The sequence below is a fragment of the Callorhinus ursinus genome, unplaced genomic scaffold (assembly GCF_003265705.2).
Source record: "Callorhinus ursinus isolate GAN/ISIS: 27379988/994484 unplaced genomic scaffold, GSC_fseal_2.0 scaffold10, whole genome shotgun sequence".
Lineage (NCBI taxonomy): Eukaryota > Metazoa > Chordata > Mammalia > Carnivora > Otariidae > Callorhinus > Callorhinus ursinus.
The window spans coordinates 87,313,689-87,329,597 of NW_027397072.1; positions in this window are offsets into that span (position 1 = coordinate 87,313,689).

Here is a 15,909-nt window from a genome sequence, read left to right on the forward strand (position 1 = left end):
GGTATTAAAGAGGGCACGTTCTGCGTGGAGCACTGGGTGTTCTGCACAAACAATGAATCATGGAACACTACATCCAAAACTAATGATGTAATCTATGATGATTAACATAACAATAAAAAATTTAAAGGGAAAAAGAAAACAAAACTATAACTCTTTCCCCGGAGTTAAGTTAAATTCCCCCTGAGCACACTATTGCCAGGTCCTCCCCCTCCCTGCAGGTGGGAGACACTGCTGGTCCACCTCCATGGAGTAAGGCTCCCAACCTGTGTCTGTAGATAACTGCAGCCATCCTAAAACAGGGGTCAGACCAACCAAGGACAGTTGGATCCCGGGTTCTCTGCCAAGGGTATCACCACTGAGCCAGATTTCCCTGCCTATTCACTGAAAGTTGTTTTGAAAAAATCAAAAGGCAAAGTGACAGCAGATTCAGGAACCCAAGTAAGCAGCCTGCAGGGCTGACCACAGGCCTTCTTTGCTTTTCTATGGCTGCAGAAAGGATTCCCTCCTCCTATCTTACCATCTTCAGAAAAGATTCAGGACAGACAACCACAGACACTTAGCTCTGACCTTCTGGAATCACAGAAGTTCTGGCAAAGTTCTTTATCAGGGGAGTGGGAGGGCAATAGGCAGGAAGAGGGTCCCAGGCATCTTGGAGCCTCAGCCCAGGTAGTCGTGACATTCCAAAGCCACAGGAGAAACAGGAGTCTGAGGCTGAGGAGTCTGAGGTAGTGCATAACATATATCTTGCATAAACCAGGCTCAGAGGTTCTTGAAATATTCACCCTTTGTCACAGTTGACCTGTTACTAAAGCCTCCCACACCCACCCCAAGATGCCAGAATGTGGGTGGTAGAGATAATCCCTGTGTGGCCAGCATGATCAAGTCAGCAAACTGCCCTGTCACCTTCCAGAGCTGAATCCTTCCCCTCAAGTGTGCACTGGTAGTGTCCTGGAGGGACCTTCCCCCCAGCAACCTCCTAAAGGCTGCTCTACAGGGCAGTGTGGGCTCCTGAGCCCTTCACCTTACCTTGGAGCCCAACAAAGTTGCATGGAAATGCAGTAAATAGATGGATGGGGAAGCAAGATACATCTCTGGCCCAAAGGGACACATTCACATTCCACCAGGATGGGGAACCAGAACTAGGGGTCTGTGGGCAGCACCCATGGGCTAGTGTCCTGGGCCAGTCCTGTCTTACACATGCCTCCATTGGCTTACCTGTGATCGAGGTTGTACCCAGAAGACCTGAAATTCCCCCTGGGAACCAGGATGCAACTCCCATCTTCACAGGGTACAGGAGAGCTGGCCACATGCCAATTCCATTTTCCCACAAGGAAATCCACAGGCTGGAGCTTTGTCTGTAAGTAGCAGCAATGATGATGTACAGTTGGGGTTAGGATTGGGCAGAAGGCAAGCAGTGATTCAAGAAGAAAAAGATGCATCTTCCAATTTGGTGGGTGGATAAACTTGTTCAAAGTCATTTAATGACAGTAACAAAAATCAGGCTCCCACCCTGTGCCAGTTATCAGACCAACACTGGAGGCACCTAGATGAATAGAATGTTTCCTGAGACTGGAAAGCTGAAATGAGTTTGTTAATAGATTTCCAGGGCAAAGTTTGCTTAAGTGTCACTGTTTTCCTATGTCATGGAAATTTTCACCAAACTTACTATGTTTAGGTGATCTTTTAATTTATGAAAAACCAAAAAATTTGGTTTTTAAATAAATGTTATTTATTTTTTGACTCAATGTAAGAAGCTTAAAAAGTTTCACATGTGCTGGTTTACAGAATAATAGTTTTTTTTTACTTAAGCCAAAAATAATAAATTAAGGAACTTCATGTTCCAATAACAAAATAGACAAGATTACTTGGAAATCCTGCCAATGCAAACACCAGGAAATTCTGTTACATACAACAAACATTCTTTTAAATGTGGAACTGAGCTTGGAGGAAGAAAAGAACATTTGAACATACCCGGAAAAAAAGTTTGGCATAGCAGGGCACTGGCTCTGGGTGTGGTGGGTAAAATGCCCATCTCCATGTTAATGCCTATGGAGGTCAGGAGTGGAGACCTCAGGGAGCCTGAAATACAGCTCTATTGTGAACTTGGATTCTTCAAAGTGCTCTGGAGAAAACTGGTCTCTGTACCAGGAGATAGTGAGGAAACTTAACTATGTCATTCTGCATTGTGGATGAAAAAGAAGTATCCCCTTAGAATTTGTAAGCATGGGTCTGTGCTACAGATCAAATTCTACAACCCACTTGGCCCAGGAACCCCTAACACAATAACTTAATATAAAAATAAATCACAAATTAGTAATACCCCTGGGCCACCTGGCCGGGGCACATCCAAAACCTGGACCAGACCACAGAAGACTTTGACATGTGTCCCCACAGAAAATGAACTCACAATCCAAAACTAAAAACTCATTTAGAAAGAACCAGCAGAAAGGGCAAACAGCATATGAAGACTTCTTAGAACTTCAGGTAAAATAGAAACATAGAAATAGAAAGCCATCAATACTTTAAAGTATACATTAGGCATAGCCTAAGATAGAATTGTATGTTTAGAGAAGTAAATACCTGGAACAAGGCTATAATGGCAGAACATCTTTTTAAAAAGATAGACAAAATACTTTTTTAAATATATATTTTAAAATGTATTATTGAACCAGCAAAACTGTAAGGAAAATCCATAACTGTGAAAGCTCCCCGGGAAGATAGGGGTGGGTTGGGGGGAAGGCATCTGATGTTGAGCTCTGATTCTGACAGACAAAGGGGGGTGGGGAGCTAGGAAAGAAAGCCCAGCCCCACACAAGGTGGGGAGTCTGACAAGAGGCAGAACTCCAGGAAAAGCCTACCCTGAGAAGAGGTACAGCAAGAGAACTCCATGGTCTTGGCTTAGGGATTGGGAAGGAGGAGGAGAAATCTCCCTGCTCATGAAAAACCACAAGTCACCTGTGTTAGAAGCCCACACTCATACTATCTAGGTGTCAGAAAAACAAATGAGACTTATTTTTCTCTCATATTTTTTTTAATTTTAAAACTACATAGAAATTTTTAAAATAATGTAAAGAATACCTGTAAATATTCACCTAGATTCACCAACTAATGAGATTTTGCTGCACCTGTTCCCCTCCCCTTGCCCTCTACATATATGTATACGTATAGAGGTACACATACCCATATATACAAATAAATGTATACTATTTTAAAGAAACATCAGAATGTAAGTTGAGGTCACGGTGACACTTCACCCCCTACATAGTGCAGCTGATATTTCCTAAAAGTAAGGACATTCTCCTCTCTTATCATAACACTACTAAACATGTAGTCTGTGCAAATTTCCCCCACTGTCCCAATAATGTCCTCTCACGCTGCTATTTTCTATTCAGAATTCAGTTAAGTTCCTTGCATTGCATTTTGTTATGTCTCTTTCATCTCTTATAGTCTGGAACAGTGCCCCTGGCCCAAACCCTTTTGGTTTCTTTTGTTGTCTATTTCCCTAATGTTGATTCTTTCGAAAAATTCAGGACAGTTGTCTCACAGAACCTCTCACATTGTGGTTGTATCCAATATTTCTTCATGATTAAAAGCAGGTTAAACACTATTACCAGAAAATGCCCCAAGTCATGCTCCTGATACCCCGCTGCATCAGAGTTGGCATATAACACAGGTCATTCTGCTAGCGGGGATGCTAATTTACACTTGGGGGAGGTGATCCCCTCCAGAGCTCATCATTAGAAGGCACATTTTCCCCTCTGTAATTTGCTGAGTGGATATTATGAAACTGTGTGAATATCCCATTTCTCTCAACATTGTATCCAAGGGTGTTTAGCATCTACTAATGCTAAACCTATATACCTACCATTCCTTTTACATTTATTAGCTGCATTATTCCATAAAGAAGATCAGCTGAAATCCTTAAAAAGCAGCCACACAGCCCAGCAGAGCAAACAAAACTGTTTTCTGAAAGAGCCTACCTTCAAAACAGAGCTAAAGAAGTCCCACATATAAAGTGTTACTGATCCTGAATTGTGCTGAAAAGCCAGAGCAAGTGTATTGAACTATGACCTGCTGAATGAGGAGGCATAAGCCACCCACATAGAGGCAACAGGTATCTTTCTCAGCATCTAAGCTCCCACTTTGGAGAAATGAAAACCCTGGAGTCATTTTGAGTAAAGATGCAGTTTCAGTTACACCCACACAAAGGAAGTAAAGCCACAAGATTTATTATTTAGAGATCCCAGAAGGGAGGTGATGCAATGAGCTGGGGGAAGGGCAGTCTTCTGGTCCCAGGTCACCAGCAAGCAGTAGATCAAGAGCAGGGTAGCAAGCACGTCTTACTTACAAGGCGTTCAGGATGGAGGTAATTGACTTTTTGTGGGCTTAACTCTAAGCAGTTATTTTAGAAGATGTCCTGGGGGAAAACGAAGCAGGAACTTATGGTAGGCATCCTAAACTCAGGTCCTTATCTGAATTACAGACCCTGGGAGTGACCAGTGTTGTTACACTATAAAATGCCTGCAGAGCAACTCAAAATACCTGTTTTCTCATCACAGCTGACCCTGCGATGCCTAGTCTTTAGGGAAAACCATGGGCACTGTCCGGGCAGCAGAGATATTAAAAACTGCTAACAGGGATTGGTCACCCAGCATATGAAACATGTGAGCAAAGCATAAATGTCAATCAATAATCTCATTAAACAAACGACAGTTTGAAATCCTGACAAACCCATTCCTTTCATTTATTGGAGTCCAGCCAAGAAAATAAATCAAAGCCCTTGGATAAGGTTAAGATAGGTATTTGATAATTAGGATGAGATTGCAGAATACTTGTACCAGTTGGGTTGTCTGAATTTGTCCAGAATCACTAATATATATGTAGCAGGTGGCGACCTTTATAGCACATACACCTCCTTGCATGGCCAATTAAGTAATCTAAAGCTAAATGGTTATCTAAAACCATCTGTACTAAGAAATCACTAAGGAATGCCCTGACAAGTCTATTAGAGGGATTAACAGGGAGATTATGGAGCCCAGAATGGTGACTGTGGGGAAGGGTCCCCTTGGGGTTGTGTAGGAGGGTGACCCTGCAGCTTTGTTCCCGAAAGAGGTGCTGTGGTGGTGGTGGCATCTGCAACCAGGGAAGGGTCCTCTCAACAGTAATTAAATTCATTAACTCCTAGTAGGATGCATGATGTGGACCAAACTAACAGATGTGGTGAGGGCAAGCAATTGAGTGAAGTGTTTAAAGGGCCCCCAGAAGTTTGTAAGACTGGACACATACCTTGGCTATCCAAAGCTTAAAGTCACAGCAGAGAGCGGCCTGCCTCACAGTCAAGCAGTAAGCAAGGGGGCCTGGGGTAAACATAGCTACGTGCAACATGCCACTCAAGGGGGTTATCAGCAGGGAATTCCGATAGGTAAGCGTTCAGTCCACAACCATGTCTGGGGAGTGTTCACCATCATCAGCCGCCACGTATTCCTGGGTGTCATCTGTGCTCCAGGGGAAGGTTGCAGAGGCAACATTCAGGATGAGGGTGGCGAGGGCACTGCTATGTCTTGCATCCTCATGTCCACGCTGCCAATGTGGCATGTCTCAGATTGTCATGCCGTTGTGGGCCTGAGCATTGTCATGTCCAGTATTGCCACAGGTGGGTAAGGTGACCTTCCCAGGGAGCCACTCAGGAAGGGAACCAAGGGGCCGAGAGGACTTAACAGGGTCTCATGGATTTAAGATGCCCTGATCAGGTTTGCTTGCACTACCAGGAGCATTTACTGGTATCACAAATTCTCAGTAAATCTTGAGGGTCCCCGCAGATGCACCTCACAAACGATTGGACAGTGCTTCCCTCCAAGGCATGAGCTCCCATCATTGAACAGAACCATTGGAAGCACATGTAGAGCCTTGGTTTAAAGAAAATTTAGTGATATGCTCCCAGCAGTTTAATTGTGTGGCTCAGTAGTACCAGAGACGGGCCTCAACTGCATAAACCCATCAGCCAGTTAGGATTAAAATTAGGGCAGTGTAATAGCCTGTTCCTGGAGGTCAGGATGCTGGTGACTGTTTGGGCAGGGCTGGTGGTCTTTAAGCATTTGTGCCATTCATCCCATTTAAGAAAGAGAGCTTGAATCACCAGCTAGTATCCACATCTGGTGTCATCTCAGGCTTAGCCCCTGGAGGGCTGACTTCCAACACTAGCTGCCCCCCACCCTCGGCACAATTGTAGGCGAGTGGCTATGCGGTTTCAGCAACTTTTTAGTGTTGCCTCTCTGGGGTCCAGGAGAATCCCCACAACCTAAATGACGTGGCACACGAGGCAGAGAATAAGGCCAGCAGCAGCAAATATCTGCATTTTATAGCTTCGCGCCTGCACACTGACTGCCGCATGTGGAGATTTACTATGGGGCCATTGTGTGTCAGCAGCCGGCTGGTGGTCTCCTCCAAAGTGGGGTAGGGCCAACTGCTGTGACTGTTGCACCATGCCATCATCTTCTAATGCTGCTGGTGTCGACCAACCTGAGGGCCTCTTTCCCCGTTTTAGGGATCCACACTATTTCCTTGGTGGGTCCAGGTGCAGTTGCCTCCACTTCCTGTGGGGAGGTGTGGCTAGGAGAAATGAGCCATCCACTAAGTCTACTAAACTTTGGAATTTCAGCTGGAATTTGCATATCAAGTGGGTAGGTGTGGTCCAACAGCAGAGTGGTCTTACTTTTTCTAATGGGCTAGGACTTTCTACACCCAGGGAGTCATCACTAACCATGCATCCCCCACTGGGTCACCAATGAGTATTGGAAGGAGAGATAATGGATATTTTATTTTATTTTATTTTATTATTTATTTATTTTGAGAGGGAGTATGTACAAGAAGGGGGAGGGGGAGAGGGAGAAAGAATTTCAAGTAGACTCCATGCTGAGCTTGGAGCCTGATACAGGGCTCAATCTCACAACCCTGAGATCATGACCTGAGCCTAAACCAAGAGTCAAATGCTTAACCAACTGAGCCATGCAGGCGCCCCATGATTGACATTTTAAGTTGGTAAGGGGACTCAAAATTGTTGGGAAGCTTGTAAATAATGTCCTCCCATAAGATGAAGACAAGATTCCCTTCTGATAATAATCAGGCAGCACAGCCAAGCAAGCCCAGTTCGTGTAAAGAGAGTGGTGGCCATATGGCCAAGAGTTTAAAGTGTCACTGCAGGAAGGAAGTCCATTTAGGAGTCCATGTACTGCCCTGTAACTTAAGGAGCAAAGATTTTAAAAGACCACTGAGGCATTCAGTAATACCAGAGCTCTGTGGTGGTACGGGAGGTAAAAGTTCCATTGGTTGTCCTATAGGAGAGCCCAGGGCTGTGTTATTTGGGCAATAAGATGAGATCCTTGATCTGAGTGGTGTCAGGAGGGCTGAATGGGGGCACGACATACTTAGAAAAGCAAGATTATCTGCTCTGCAGTGATGTGCCTGGTGGGTATAGCAAGCAGTAGACTGGTAAAAGCATCCATATACATAATATTGAAGCAGGTAGTGCTTCAATATTATGACAGAGGCAATGGTCCTATGAAATCAGATTACCAGTGGCTGAAAGGGTGGTCCCCTCCCTGAATGGAAGCATGACCAGACCATTTCCAGTGTTTGGTTTAGGAGTGTAATTTGCAATTCAAAACAATGCATTTTGTAAGGGCTGCCATAAGTATAGTGCCCTGCAGTGGGCCCAAACCACTGTGGCTGCAGCTGCCCCATGACCTGCAGAGACATGGGAGCAATAAGGAATGTGGGAATGGAAACTATGACAGGCTGGCATGGTGGAGCTAAGGAGCCCCCCCGGATTGATGGGGGGATGCTGGTAAGCTATAGTTTTGTGGTGGAGGGTGGAGCCTGCAGAGTTGTTGGTAGAGTCAGAAGTTGAGAGCCCCAAAAGGCTGGTGACCTGGATTAGGCATCTGCCTTGTGGTTAAGTACAGCCTCTGGTGTGGTCATTTGTATGTGCTGAAACATGGGTAATCTTCACTGTGACTGGTCCCTGAGCAATGTCCCTCCAAATTAAGGCACCCTAAATAAGACAGCCTTGAATGTGAAAAACGTGCAGCTGCCACTGGCCTGACCAAACCAGAGACTGTTAGCAACTGCCCATGAGTCACAAAAACCCTAGAGAAGAGGCCTGTCATGGGCAACCCACTCTGCATGGCCATTTGTACCACCAGAGCTCAGCAAGCCATCTTTGGTAACCAGTGCTACCAGCCAGATGGCACACTGCTGCTCTCCAGCTGAAAAGGAAATTCATAAAATAAAAGGTAGGGCTGGGGAAATCACATAGACTGGAGCCAGAGAAGCAAAGCAAAGGAAAATGTGAAGGAGAGGCTAAGAGATGTGAAGACAGAATCAGAAGGTCAGACATAAAGGCATGTTAGTTCCACACGGTAAGAACAAAAACAGTGGGAGAAAGACAATATGTGAAGAGCTGAAAATGTTCCAAAATCTATGAAACTTACAAATCCTTGATATCGAATGTACAAGTTCCAGGAAAGATAAATAAGAATAAATATAAGTTTAGATATTATCCCAGAAATTTGAGAACACCAGATAAAACAATATTCTACAAAGTAGAGAAGAAAGACATATTAGGAGGGGGAAAAAAGAATTATTTAAAATACCAAGATTTCTTGGTAGCAGAAAGAAACCAGAAAACAATAAAATGAGTAAAGTTGAAAATAAAAGGTTAGGAAAATGTATATCAGGAAAATACTATCTAAAAAGTGGCTACTGTTGTGATCATTGGTATCAGACACACAAAACTTTAAGAAAAAAGCAATATCAGAGATAAAGGTGGCATTTCATAATAATAAGAGGAAAAATTTACTCAGAAGGTTAAACTTTTGAACTAGAATGCACTCATTAGCAGATTCAAAGTATAAAGAGTAAAAATTGAGAGAAATACAAGAAGAAATTGGCAAATTTTATAATCTTAGTAGCTATCTATTCCATAAATGTTGAATCAGACAAAGTAGAGTAAAGCTATTGAAGATTATTGATAATACAGATATCACACATGAGCAGATAAATGAATAAATGAGCAGACTTCATTGAATATTGACCCACAATACAGTGATGAGAATAAATAAGCAAGAGCTACTCAAATGCTCTTCTGCATAAGCATAACATCATTAAATAGTCCATAGTCAAAGTTCCCCAACTGTCCCAAGAATATCTTCTTTTACAGTTTTTTTTAATTGAGATAAAATAAACAAGACCCATTGATATGCTGTCTGCAAGAGACTCATTTTAGACCCAAAGACACCCCTAGATTGAAAGTGAGGGGGTGGAAAACAATTTACCATGCTAATGGACACCAAAAGAAAGCTGGGGTGGCAATCCTTATATCAGACAAATTAAACACCCTCCAGTTCCATCCACGTCGTTGCAAATGGCAAGATCTCATTCCTTTTGATGGCTGCATAATATTCTTTTGTGTATATATACCACTTCTTCTTTATCCATTCATCGGTCGATGGACATCTGGGCTCTTTCCACAGTTTGGCTATTGTGGACATTGCTGCTATAAATATTGGGGTGCACATACCCCTTCGGATCCCTACATTTGTATCTTTGGGGTAAATACCCAGTAGTGCAATTGCCGGGTCATAGGGTAGCTCTAGTTTCAACTTTTTGAGGAACCTCCATACTGTTTTCCAGAGGGGTTGCACCAACTTGCATTCCCACCAACAGTGTAGGAGGGTTCCCCTTTCTCTACATCCCCGCCAAAATCTGTTGTTTCCTGATTTGTTAATTTTAGCCATTCTGACTGGTGTGAGGTGGTATCTCATTGAGGTTTTGATTTGGATTTTCCTGATGCCAAGCAATGTTGAGCACTTTTTCATGTGTCTGTTGGCCATTTGGATGTCTTCTTTGGAAAAATGTCTATTCATGTCTTCTGCCCATTTCTTGATTGGATTATTTGTTCTTTGGGTGTTGAGTTTGATAATTTCTTTATAGATTTTGGATACTAGCTATGAGCCTAGTTTTTAAAATACATATTTTTTTCTAGATTCAACATATAAGAGAGATCATATAGTATTTGTCTTTCTTTGTCCAATTTATTTCAGTTAGCATAATGCCCTTGAAGTCCATCCATGTTGTTGTAAATGGCAAGATTTCATTCTTTTATTCCCCCCCCTTTTTTAAGTAATCCCTACACCCAATGTGGGGCTAGAACTCACAAGCCTGAGATCAAGAGTCACATGCTTTACAGACTGAGCTAACCAGGTGACCCTCATTCTTATTTTATGGCTGCCTAATATTCCATTGTGTGAGTATCTGTGTGGGGGTGTGTGGGGGGGTGTATAACATCTCCTTTATCCATTCATCTGTTGATGGACATCCTGGCTTTTTCCACAGTTTGGCTATTATGGACATTGCATCTATAAACACCTGGGTGCACGTACCCCTTCGAATTCCTACATTTGTATCTTTGGGTAAATACCCAGTAGTGCAATTGCTGGGTCATAGGGTAGCTCTATTTTCAATTTTTTGAGGAACCTCCATACTGTTTTCCAGAGTGGCTGCACCAGCTTGTATTCCCACCAACAGTGTAGGAGGGTTCCCCTTTCTCCGCATCCCAACCAACATCTGTCGTTTCCTGACTTGTTAATTTTAGCCATTCTGTTTGGTGTGAGGTGGTATCTCATTGAGGCTTTGATTTGGATTTCCCTGATGCTGAGTGATGTTGAGAATTTTCATGTGTCTATTGGCCATTCGGACGTCTTCTTGGGAAAAATATCTGTTCATGTCTTCTGCCCATTTCTTGGTTGGGTCATTTGTTCTTTGGGTGTTGAGTTTAAGAAGTACTTTATAGATTTTGGATACTAGCCCTTTATCTGATATGTCATTTGCAAATATCTTCTCCCATTCTGTCATTTGTCTTTTGGTTTTGTGGACTGTTTCTTTTGCTGTGCAAAAGGTTTTTGTCTTGATGAAATCCCAATAGTTCATTTTTGCCCTTGCTTCCCTTGCCTTTGGCCATGTTTCTAGGAAGAAGTTGCTGTGGCTGAGGTTGAAGAGGTTGCTGCCTGTGTTCTCCTTTAGGATTTTGATGGACTCCTGTCTCACATCTAGGTCTTTCAACCATTTTGAGTCGATTTTTGTGTGTGGTGTAAGGAAATGGTCCAGTTTCATTCTTCTGCATGTGGCTGTCCAATTTTCCCAACACCATTTGTTGAAGAGACTGACTTTTTTCCATTGGATATTCTTTCCTGCTTTGTCGAGATCAGTTGACCATAGAGTTGAGGGTCCAATTCTGGGCTCTCTATTCTATTCCATTGTCTGTTTTTGTGCCAGTACCATACTGTCTTGATGATGACACCTTTGTAATAGAGCTTGAGGTCAGAATTGTGATGCCGCCAGCTTTGCTTTTCTTTTCCAACATTCCTCTGGCTATTCGGGGTCTTTTCTGGTTCCATACAAATTTTAGGATTATTTGTTCCATTTCTTTGAAAAAAGTTTATTGTATTTTGATAGGGATTGCATGGAATGTGTAGATTGCTCTAGGTAGCATTGACATCTTCACAATATTTGTTCTTCCAATGCATGAGCATGGAACGTTTTTCCATTTCTTTGTGTCTTCCTCAATCACTTTCATGAGTACTTTATAGTTTTCTGAGTACAGATTCTTTGCCTCGTTGGTTATATTTATTGCAAGGTACCTTATGGTTTTGGGTGCAATTGTAAATGGGATTGATTCCTATATTTCTCTTTCTTCTGTCTTGCTGGTGGATAGGAATGCCACTGATTTCTGTGCATTGATTTTATATCCTGCCACTTGACTGAATTCCTGTTATGAGTCCTAGCAGTTCTGGGGTGGAGTCCTTTGGGTTTTCCACATACAGTATCATGTCATCTGCAAACAGTGAGAGTTTGACTTCTTCTTTGCCGATTCAGATGCCTTTTATTTCTTTTTGTTGTCTGATTGCTGTGGCTAGGACTTCTAATACTATGTTGAATAGCAGTGGTGATAGTGGACATTCCTGCCGTGTTCCTGACCTTAGGGATAAAACTCTCGGTATTTCCCCATTGAGAATGATATTTGCTGTAGGCTTTTCATAGATGGCTTTTATGATATTGAGGTATGTACCCTCTATGCCTATACTCTGAAGGGTTTTGATCAAGGAAGGATGCTGTACTTTGTCAAATGCTTTTTCTGCATCTATTGAGAGGATCATATGGTTCATGTTCTTTCTTTTTTTAATGTATTGTATCACATTGATTGATTTGCAGATGTTGAACCAACCTTGTGGCCCAGGGAAAAATCCCACTTGATCATGGTGAATAATCCTTTTAATGTACTGTTGTATCCTACTGGCTAGTATTTTGGTGAGAATTTTTGCATCCATGTTCATCAAGGATATTGGTCTGTAATTCTCCTTTTTGATGGGATCTTTGTCTGGTTTGGGGATCGAGGTAATGGTGGCCTCATAAAACGAATTTTTCTTCCATTTCCATTTTTTGGAAAGTTTCAGAAGAATAGGTATTAATTCTTCCTTCAGTGTTTGGTAGAATTCCCCTGGGAAGCCATCTGGCCCTGGGCTTTTGTTTGTTGGGAGATTTTTGATGACTGCTTCAATTTCCTTAGTGGTTATAGGTCTGTTCAGGTTTTCTATTTCTTCCTGGTTCAGTTTTGGTAGTTGAAACATGTCTAGAAATGTATCCATTTCTTCCAGATTATCTAATTTGCTGCCACAGAGTTGCTCCTAATATGTCTTGTACTTGTTTGTATTTCTTTGGTGTTGGTTGTGATCTCTCCTCTTTCATTCATGATTTTATTTATTTGGGTCATTTCTCTTTTCTTTTTAATAAATCTGGCCAGGGGTTTATCAATCTCATTAATTCTTTCAAAGAACCAGTTCCGAGTTTCGTTGATCTGTTCTACTGTTCTTTTGCTTTCTATTTCATTGATTTCAGCTCTGATCTTTATTATTTCTCTTCTCCTGCTGAGTTTAGGCTTTATTTGCTGTTCTTTCTCCAGCTCCTTTAGGTGTACAGTTAGGTTGTATATTTGAGACCTTTCTTGTTTCTTGAGAAAGGCTTGTATTGCTATATACTTTCCTCTTAGGACTGCCTTTGCTGCCTCCCAAAGATTTTGAACAGTTGTGTTTTCATTTTCATTGGTTTCCATGAATTTTTAAAATTCTTCTTTAGTTTCCTGGTTGACCCATTCACTCTTTAGTAGGATGCTCTTTAGCCTCCATGTATTTGAGTTCTTCCCGACTTTCCTCTTGTGATTGAGTTCTAGTTTCAAAGCACTGTGGTCTGAAAATGTGCAAGGAATGATCCCAATCTTTTGGTACCAGTTGAGATCTGATTTGTGACCTAAGATGTGATCTATTCTGGAGAATGTTCCATGGGCACTAGAGAAGAATGTGTATTCTGTTGCTTTGGGATGGAATATTCTGAATATATCTGTGAAGTCCATTTTGTCCAGTGTGTCATTTAAAATCTTTATTTCCTTGTTGATCTTTTGCTTAGATGATCTGTCCATTTCAGTGAGGTGGGTGTTAAAGTCCCCCACTATTATTGTGTTGTTGTTGATGTGTTTCTTTGCTTTTGTTATTAATTGCCCTATATAAGTGGCTGCTCCCATAGTAGGGGCATAGGTATTTACAATTGTTAGGTCTTCTTGTTGGATAGACCCTTTAGGTAGGATAGAGTGTCCTTCCTCATCCCTATTACAGTCTTTGTTTTAAAATCTAATTTGTCTGATATAAGGATTGCCACCGCAGCTTTCTTTTGATGTCCATTAGCATGGTAAATTGTTTTCCACCTCCTCACTTTCAATCTTGGGGTGTCTTTGGGTCTAAAATGAGTCTCTTGCAGGCATCATATCAATGGGTCTTGTTTTTCTATCCAATCTAATACCTTGTGTCTTTTAGCCCATTTACATTCAGGGTAACTATTGAAAAATATGAATTTAGTGCCATTGTATTGCCTGTAAGGTGACTGTTACTGTATATTGTTTCTATTCCTTTCTGGTCTATATTACTTTTAGGCTCTCTCTTTGCTTAGAGGACCCCTTTCAACATTTCTTGTCGGGCTGGTTTGGTGTTTGCAAATTCTTTTAGTTTTTGTTTTTCCTGGAAGCTTTTTATCTCTTCTATTTTCAATGACAGCTTAGCTGCATATAGTTTTCTTGGCTGCATATTTTCTCATTTAGTGCTTTGAATATATCATGCCAGTCCTTTCTGGCCTGCCAGGTCTCTGTGGATAGGTCTGCTCCCAGTCTAATGTTTCTACTTTTGTAGGTTACAGACTTCTTGTCGGAGCTGCTTTCAGGATTTTCTTTTTCTCTGAGACTTGTAGGTTTTACTATTAGATGTCGGAGTGTTGACCTATTTTTATTGATTTTGAGAGGGGTTCTCTGTGCCTCCTGGAATTTGATGTCCTTTTCTTTCCCCAAATTCAGGAAGTTCTCAGCTATAATTTGCTGCAATATACCTTCTGGCCCTCTCTCTCTCTCTTCTTCTTCTGGGATCCCAATTATTCTAATATTGTTTCATCTTATGGTATCACTTATCTCTCAAATTCTGCCCTTGTGATCCAGTAGTTGTTAATCTCTCTTTTTCTCAGCTTCTTTATTCTCCATCATTTGGCCTTCTATATCACTAATTCTTTCTTCTGTCTCATTTATCCTAGTAGTTAGAGTCTCCATTTTTTATTGCACCTCACTAATAGCCTTTTTAATTTCAACTTAGATTTTAGTTCTTTTTTTCTCCAGAAAGGGATACTCTGGTATCTTCCATGCTTTTTTCAAGTCCAGTTAGTATGTTTATAATCGTCATTCTGAACTCTAGGTCTGACATCCTACTAATGTCCGTACTGATTAGGTCCCTGACAGTTCGTATTGCTGTTTGTTCTTTTTTTTTTTTTTTTGAGGTGAGTTTTTCCATCTTGTCATTTTGTCCCGAGGAGAATAGATGAATGAGAGAAAAAAATGCTAACAGGGTAAAAATGACCCCAGAAAAGTATTCACTAAACAAATCAGAAGAGACCCAAAACCAGGGGAAAAAGAAAGGGAAAGAAAAAAAGAAAAGAAATATGATCAGGCTGGTAATAGATCAGAGCCACACACTAGAGTTTGGGTGTATTTTTGTCTGTTAGAAGAAACTGCCTCCCAAAATTTTAAAGAAAGAAGAACTTATATATGTACAAAAATAAAGGTAAATATAATGAAGGGATGGAGTATGATTTTAAAGATGAAAATTATAAAAGATTTTATAAAAGGAATTGATAAGAAGTTGGTTGAAAAAAGAAAGAAGAAAAAAGGGGGAGGAGAATATGATCAGGCAGGAGACTATAATAAAGCCATACACTAGAGATTTAAGGTATATTTTGTTCTGCTAGAAGAAACTGTATCCCAAATTTTAAAGAAAGAAAAAATTATATATATACAAAAAATAAGGTTAACTACAAAGGAGGGATAGAATATGACTGGAAAAGTGAAAATTAAAAAAGATTTTAAAAATTGAATTGATAAAATACTATGTTGGTTGAAAAAGGAAAGAAGAACAATTTTAAAAAATAGTAAAAAAAATAAAGAAAATTTAAAAAATTAACTTTGAAAGACTATTGAGTCATGGGGGGAAAAGCCATGAATTCTGTGTGTAGTATTTCCCTAGTGCTGGAGTTCTGCTGTTCTCATTGATTGGTAAATTTGGTCTTGGCTGGTTGATCTTGCTGATCTTCTGGGGGAAGGGGCCTGTTGCCATGGTTCCCAAATGTCTTTGCTGGAGGCAGAATTGCCCTGCCCTTGCCGGGTTGGGCTAAGCAATCCGCTTGGGTTTGCTCTCGGCAGCTTTTGTTCCCTGCAAGCTTTCCGTAAAGTTTTGGAGAAGGAGACTGAAAATGGCAGCCTCCCAATCTCTG